Source organism: Alligator sinensis, unplaced genomic scaffold (assembly GCF_000455745.1).
Source record: "Alligator sinensis unplaced genomic scaffold, ASM45574v1 scaffold73_1, whole genome shotgun sequence".
In the NCBI taxonomy this organism is placed as follows: Eukaryota; Metazoa; Chordata; order Crocodylia; family Alligatoridae; genus Alligator; species Alligator sinensis.
This window is the reverse complement of record NW_005841838.1, coordinates 2,489,406-2,495,860: the sequence shown is the minus strand read 5'-3', so window position 1 is coordinate 2,495,860 and position 6,455 is coordinate 2,489,406.

Below are 6,455 nucleotides of genomic sequence, written 5' to 3'. Positions count from 1 at the left end.
TCTTTCCCTCTGTGTCTTGTTTTCTTTAACTTTGTTTCCAGCTGCCTGGTCATTGATAACTGTTTTTACTAAGAGGCTTGTGAACTACCAGATTGGTTGAATTTGAAAATTTTTATATAAATATATTTATTTTATTTCCAGTATAAAAGTTCTATAGATTGATCTCATTACTGGAAAATATTAGGTCAACAAATCTACTTTTGGCTAGAAAGAGCAGCAAATGATTCTTCAAACTTTTAATATAGCTATTATTTTTTCTCTTTTATATTTGAAACTCAGATTTAGTAAAAAAAGAATGTAGCTGCTCAAGGCTGTTAGCTCTTCATCTCTGAATGTTATAAGCTATGATTAGGCCATTCATTAAGAATTGCATCAGGTTTGCTATTTTTGCAGCTTACTCATCAATGCATCTAACACCATTTTTATGAATCTCATGTAGCTTTTCATTTTAAATTGATTTTTCTATATTGGAATGTTTAATACACATCTGGTTTTTAGAATATAACACTTCAGCATGTTTAAAATAGGTCTTGACAGGATGTGAATTAGAATTAGGATGCTTTTGATTAAGATTTTTTTTAATGTGGAATAGTGAGGAGATACTTAACCATGTTTAATGTGGCAAATCAGTTTCCAGGTGGAGTTTTGTGCTTGCATAGAACTGTGCCCACATTGCACCTGCACATCTCTGCTTTTAGTTCATTGTAGGTGCATTCTTTGTGCTTGCAAAACTGTGCAGAGTTCTAAACGAAGCCCAGAGCACACCAAATCTGCCTTATGAAACCATTATTGATTATGGTGACCAATAATGGAATTGACATTTGGAATGAAACCGTAAGAAATCAAGAGCCAGCTAGGGACACAGGATTTGTCATAGAAGATCAAACTACTGATCTATTAAGTCAGGTTGCTTAGTGTGTTTAATAGCTGATGTTTTTGTTGGAAGATAAACCCACTCTGAAACAAGATATAACATAATCTGTTTATGGGTGAAATATTTCCATTTCAGATTTAACCCTTCAGCTCTTTTTTGTTTCATATCTGTGCGAGCAAGGAATCTGATCAAAATATATGCATTCAGTAGAGAACATATTTACTCCTAATTTGTAGCCAAATGAAATTTTTTGATCAAATGTGACCATTAGAAAAACTGTGTCTGAATACCCTGTCACAAGAAGCTGCTATTGACTAATAAAGCTAGCATAATTTATTCTGATATGGTACTAGGAAGAAAGCATCAACATCAGCATTTATTTCCAGTTGTAAATTATTGGGATGGAGTAACTGTTCCATCACTATTCTGTCAGCAACATTCCTAACAAAAAGGTGAGCCACTGGAGCAGCTGTTAATAACAAAGAATAGTTTACTTTATTGAACAGCAGTGCAACCATGTCATTTTGAAGGGTGGTTTACAATTTATCCTCCACAAGTCAAGTGTTGATATTGTTTCAAAATATCAAAATAAGGATTTAAATAGCAATGTAGGCAGTGGTTTTCAAACTAGTCCACAGAACCCTGGGGGTCCACAAACTATGTCTGAGGAAAGAAAGGTGACTGTGATGAATTTAAAAGTATGTGAATACCCACACTTTCAATTCACACCTCTACTTGAATTTTTTATGGGTCCATAAATGAAAAACGATTGAAAACCACTGATGTAGGGTGACTCTGACAATTTCCTTCTGCAGATTGAGTTCTATGGTCAACTGCTTGTATTTAATCTAGAGTGATCAAAGGTAGATAAGGAAGCTAGGTATCCATCTGCTCTTGCCAGATTCTTTTAACTGCTTTATAAAATCTGATCTCTACTGAGAAAAATGAGTATTTTGGCAAGACTGAATGTGTATATCCTGCAGTCCTTATTGTTCTGTTGCTTTGCAAGGATTGTGCAGCAATCTAAAAAAGAAATATAGAAAAATACAGACTTTTACCCTAGCTACAGAAGAAAATCATTGCTATTATGATTCCTTAGCCCTGCATCTAAGATGCAGATTACATTGAGGTTGATGAGATTTGTTTCAACTTGTACAAGGAGAGCTAAGGGAACATTGGAATTTCTGTCCCAAAGGAAATGCTGATACTTCATCATTTATTTTCTGAATGAAAAGTTGTATTATTTTTTTTTCAGAGAAAAAAGGGCTGATTCAAAAAAAACAAAACAATGATGACAACAACAACAACAAAGAGCAGAATGAATATATGTGTTTTTAAAGTCTCATATTAATCTGCATTTCCTTTTTCCTCATGGGAGCTGTAGTTTGTAAGGCTGATACTCTTATTCTCCCCTATGACCAAATGCCTGCATGAGCTTCATCTCCTGTGAAGGACTTACTATGATGTGGTGATTATGCTACATCAAACAGGATGGGAATCTATCACACCATTGTTGGAGATGCAATTGGGCCAGGAAAAGTGTATCCTTTGTTGCCATTGGCCAGTGTGGTAGAAGAGGTAAATGTTGAATTGACTCGCTTTGATGAGGAGCTTTGGGTGAACTCGGCGGACTAAAATATTTTAATCTGGGTCATGACAACCTAAAATGATTGTTTAGATTTCTTGACTAAAATGAAGAAAAATAAAAAAGAAAACCCTGAAAAAAATACAAAACTGCACCATCTGTTGAAAAATTATTCTAACAAAATTTCCCCAACCAAATCTTACCAGGTCTTATTATTGTACTAGGTTAGAGTCTCTATGGAATGCATTTCAGAGTTAAGGAACATCAGCAATATTAAGTGTTTGGCAGACCCTGACTTTGCTACCAGGAGGCTCTGCAAATTAATGAAAGGACTTAGGTTTGTAACTTTTTTTGACCTAGATTTTGTATCTGCAAATCCAATTCAGACAATGAAAAATTGCAACTTCACACTGGAATGTCAAGAAGAAATGCTGATCATCTGCATGTGGCCTAGTCTTCTAAGAAAATGTCCCAGAAATCATGGTCAATTAAATTCACCATTAACTTCCCAAATGAAAGCTGAATAGCATCATTTTATCATCCCATTAATTGGTTGCATAAGCAAGAACTGAAAGGCAAGATTTAATTGACATTATAACATTTCAAGTAGATTAATGTTTGAATGCAAATCTTTAAATTATTAGAAATAATCCAAATAGAAACACCTCCTTCTGACCACTGGCAGAATGGCTTTTGAGCCCTGACCTGGGCAGGGATGAGCTTTTCTCGGGAGAAGCCTATGGGAGATACACTTATACTTACTATGTATAATGATATGAAAATTGGCTGTACGTTCTTAATACTGAGAAACTATTACATAAATGGACCAGAATCTTGGGTAAGATAAAATAGCCTGAGAGTGAACTCCCAAGAATTTGGAAGAAGGTATAGCTAGATGACTATAGAATCTGAATGTAAACTAGACAGACAGCAAGAAAATGAATTGGAGGGAAAATGAAGTAAATTCGCTAAGGGCTCCATTCAGCTGAGATATATATATATAGGCAGAAGCTCATTGATGCTGATTTTATAATATGATGTGAGTGCAATATAAGTGTGGGCAAAGTTAAGTAGTAAGAGTGGAATGGAATATTGTTTTTTCATTCTATAGTTTTGCTTTTATTTCATTGTCCTATTTTCTTTCTTTCCCCAGCAATCCACCAAAAGCCATTTTGGAAGCTATTTAAAGAATCCCTTTCAGAAAATAATTGCAATATTTAGCTACTTGCATTTAAGAAATAAGAAAAAAGAGGAGACCTGAGGCAACTACAGCATCTTTAGCATAATCTGTTACTGAATGACTAGACTGTGAAATCAGTACTTCCTCGCACCCCACCAAACTTTAACCATTAGAATATGGAGCCTATACATTAATTGCTCTCTAACTGCAGTAAGATATGGAAAGTCTAGTTAGAAATACACATTTTAAATGGATTGTAATACTCCAGATGCATAAGAACATTTTGCTATTCTTTCAGTTCAGACAGGAAACAAGGTTCTAATGAGCAAGTAAGATGTTTAATATATATTTTTTTAAGTTAAAGCATTATGCTGGAGCCTCAAGCTTCTTTGAAAAAGTCATCAGAAGAGTTGTGTAAATATATTTTATTGATTGGGTGGGTGATGTCCTTGGCCAATTTTTTCTATGCCAATGGGCATAGAAACTCAATGGGATTTTATTAAAGTTGTTCGGCTGCTGACAAAAGAAGATATTGTAAACCTAGATCTACATTATTAACACTCAACTCTTACACTTTACTGAATGAAATTGTAACTGCAACATGATTCGGGTGAGAGAGATTCTTTAACCTTTCTTAAGGCTTTCATACTTCACTATCCTGCAACCCATTACTTACACAGCTGAGTTCATCCATCCTAATAAGTTTCTTAAAGTATATTTATAACTTTTATCACAAGGTTTTTAGTCAGACCACATGTTTCTGTGACCTACAAGAAAATATACATGCTGCTAAATGCAGAGTAACCACAGAGAGCTGTGAAGCCCCTAAACTCTCCAGCTGTGTATCAAGATGATTATTAATCTTGTGTGTATCAGTATTGTAACTGATGGTGATAGTTACACTTGAAGTAGAAAATGGAAATGTTTTGGATTAATGCATAGTCCTTTCCTGCTGCCTAATTATATATTCATTATAGTAAATCAAATAATGTAAATTATGGCTTTATTTCTTTATATTTTGGCATTTGAAACAGCAGGATTTTATGAAGTGAAAAGAAGTTCTGCTGATCACTGAAAGAGTTACCTAGGGGAGGAGGCTGCCAGAGAGGTCTAGCAGGAAGGACTGAAGAAAGTGTTCTCAACTTTTTTTAGCCTTAAAGAACCATCCATAACTTATTTGATTTTAGTGTCACCCTGGTTGAAAATCACTGAACTGGAGTCTAATTACTGCCCAGTGCAGGAGGCATTGGCAGGACCTCACCCTTCTATTTCCACTATCTGCCCCTACCTCATCTATGCTCTGTGCCTTAGGAAGAAAGCATGACCTCTGCTAGTGAGGCTGCTCCTTTGGGATTTTGCATGCAGGTGCCTGGAGCCACCTACCCTCATGGCCCTTCCTATGCCTGAGGAGCGTCGGAGGAGGTTGGAGCTGGGCTGAAAAGCGCCTCCACAGTTCCACATCTGCCTTCCCCTGGCAAAACATGCTGCTTACAGCTGGGAAGCGGGGCAGCAGGAGTTGCCAGAGGAACAGCTGTGGTGCCTTTGTTGCTGGGGCAGGCTTGGGCTGCTGGGGGAGGGTGGGGGGAAAAGGAGAGCACTTACCTCCTAGCAGGGGCTTGAGAATTGCTGGATTAGAGGCAAAACAAACAGTTTGAATATCTAGTCAAGGGCATTTTTCTTCCCTTTTGTCCAGCTAGGTGTGCTTAGGGAAAGGAGAAAAAAAACTGAGTGAAAGAGGAAAAACAATATTTTAATAAAGGAATTTCTTTTGACACTTGCATGACTTTGCAATACAAAAAATGATATAAAGTTTACATATAATTATTATTTTAGTTATCCATTTAAATCCTCCATGTGCTTTTAAAGTACTGTTCTCTAGAAGAATACAGATCTTCATGAACAAAGGCAGATTATGCTCATGGAGGGCATGAGACCTACTCTTTACCTGATCCCTACTAATGAATGTCCTTAAGCCTGGGAATCCTGTGGTAATAGGGTGCTACCCACTTGATACTTCTCACCTTTTGAACAGTGGGCAAAGAGGCCAGGGGAATGAGAAGAACATTGGCTCTAACTCCACCCGTGTGCTGGCGAGCACGCTGCATAGGAATCTGCAGTAGGACATGTTGCCCTGGCTGACCAGAGAAATCCAGGGCAGCCTAAGGGACAAAAGGGGAGCACATAAAAAAGTGGAAACAGGGAGAGATCACCAAAGATGAATATACCTCCTCTGCTCGTGCTTGTAGGGAGGCAGTTAGACGGGCCAAAGCTGCCATGGAGCTGAGGATGGCATCCCAAGTAAAAGACAACAAGAAATTGTTTTTTAGATATATTGGGAGTAAAAGGAAGGCCCAGGGAGGAATAGGACCCCTGCTAAATGGGCAGAAACAATTGGTGACGGACAGAGGGGACAAGGCTGAACTCCTCAATGAGTTCTTTGTCTCAGTGTTTCTAAGTGAGGGGCACAACAAGTCTCTCACTGGGGTTGTAGAGAGGCAGCAGCAAGGCGCCAGACTTCCATGCATAGACCCTGAGATGGTGCAGAGTCATTTGGAAGAACTGGATGCCTTTAAGTCGGCAGGCCCGGATGAGCTCCATCCGAGGGTGCTGAAGGCACTGGCTGACATCATTGCAGAGCCACTGGCGGGAATATTTGAAAGCTCGTGGCGCACGGGCCAAGTCCCGGAGGACTGGAAAAGGGCCAACGTGGTCCCCATTTTCAAAAAGGGGAGGAAGGAGGACCCGGGCAACTATAGGCCAGTCAAGGACCTCCATCTCCTTGGCAAAGTCTTTGAAAAAATTATCAAGGCTCACAT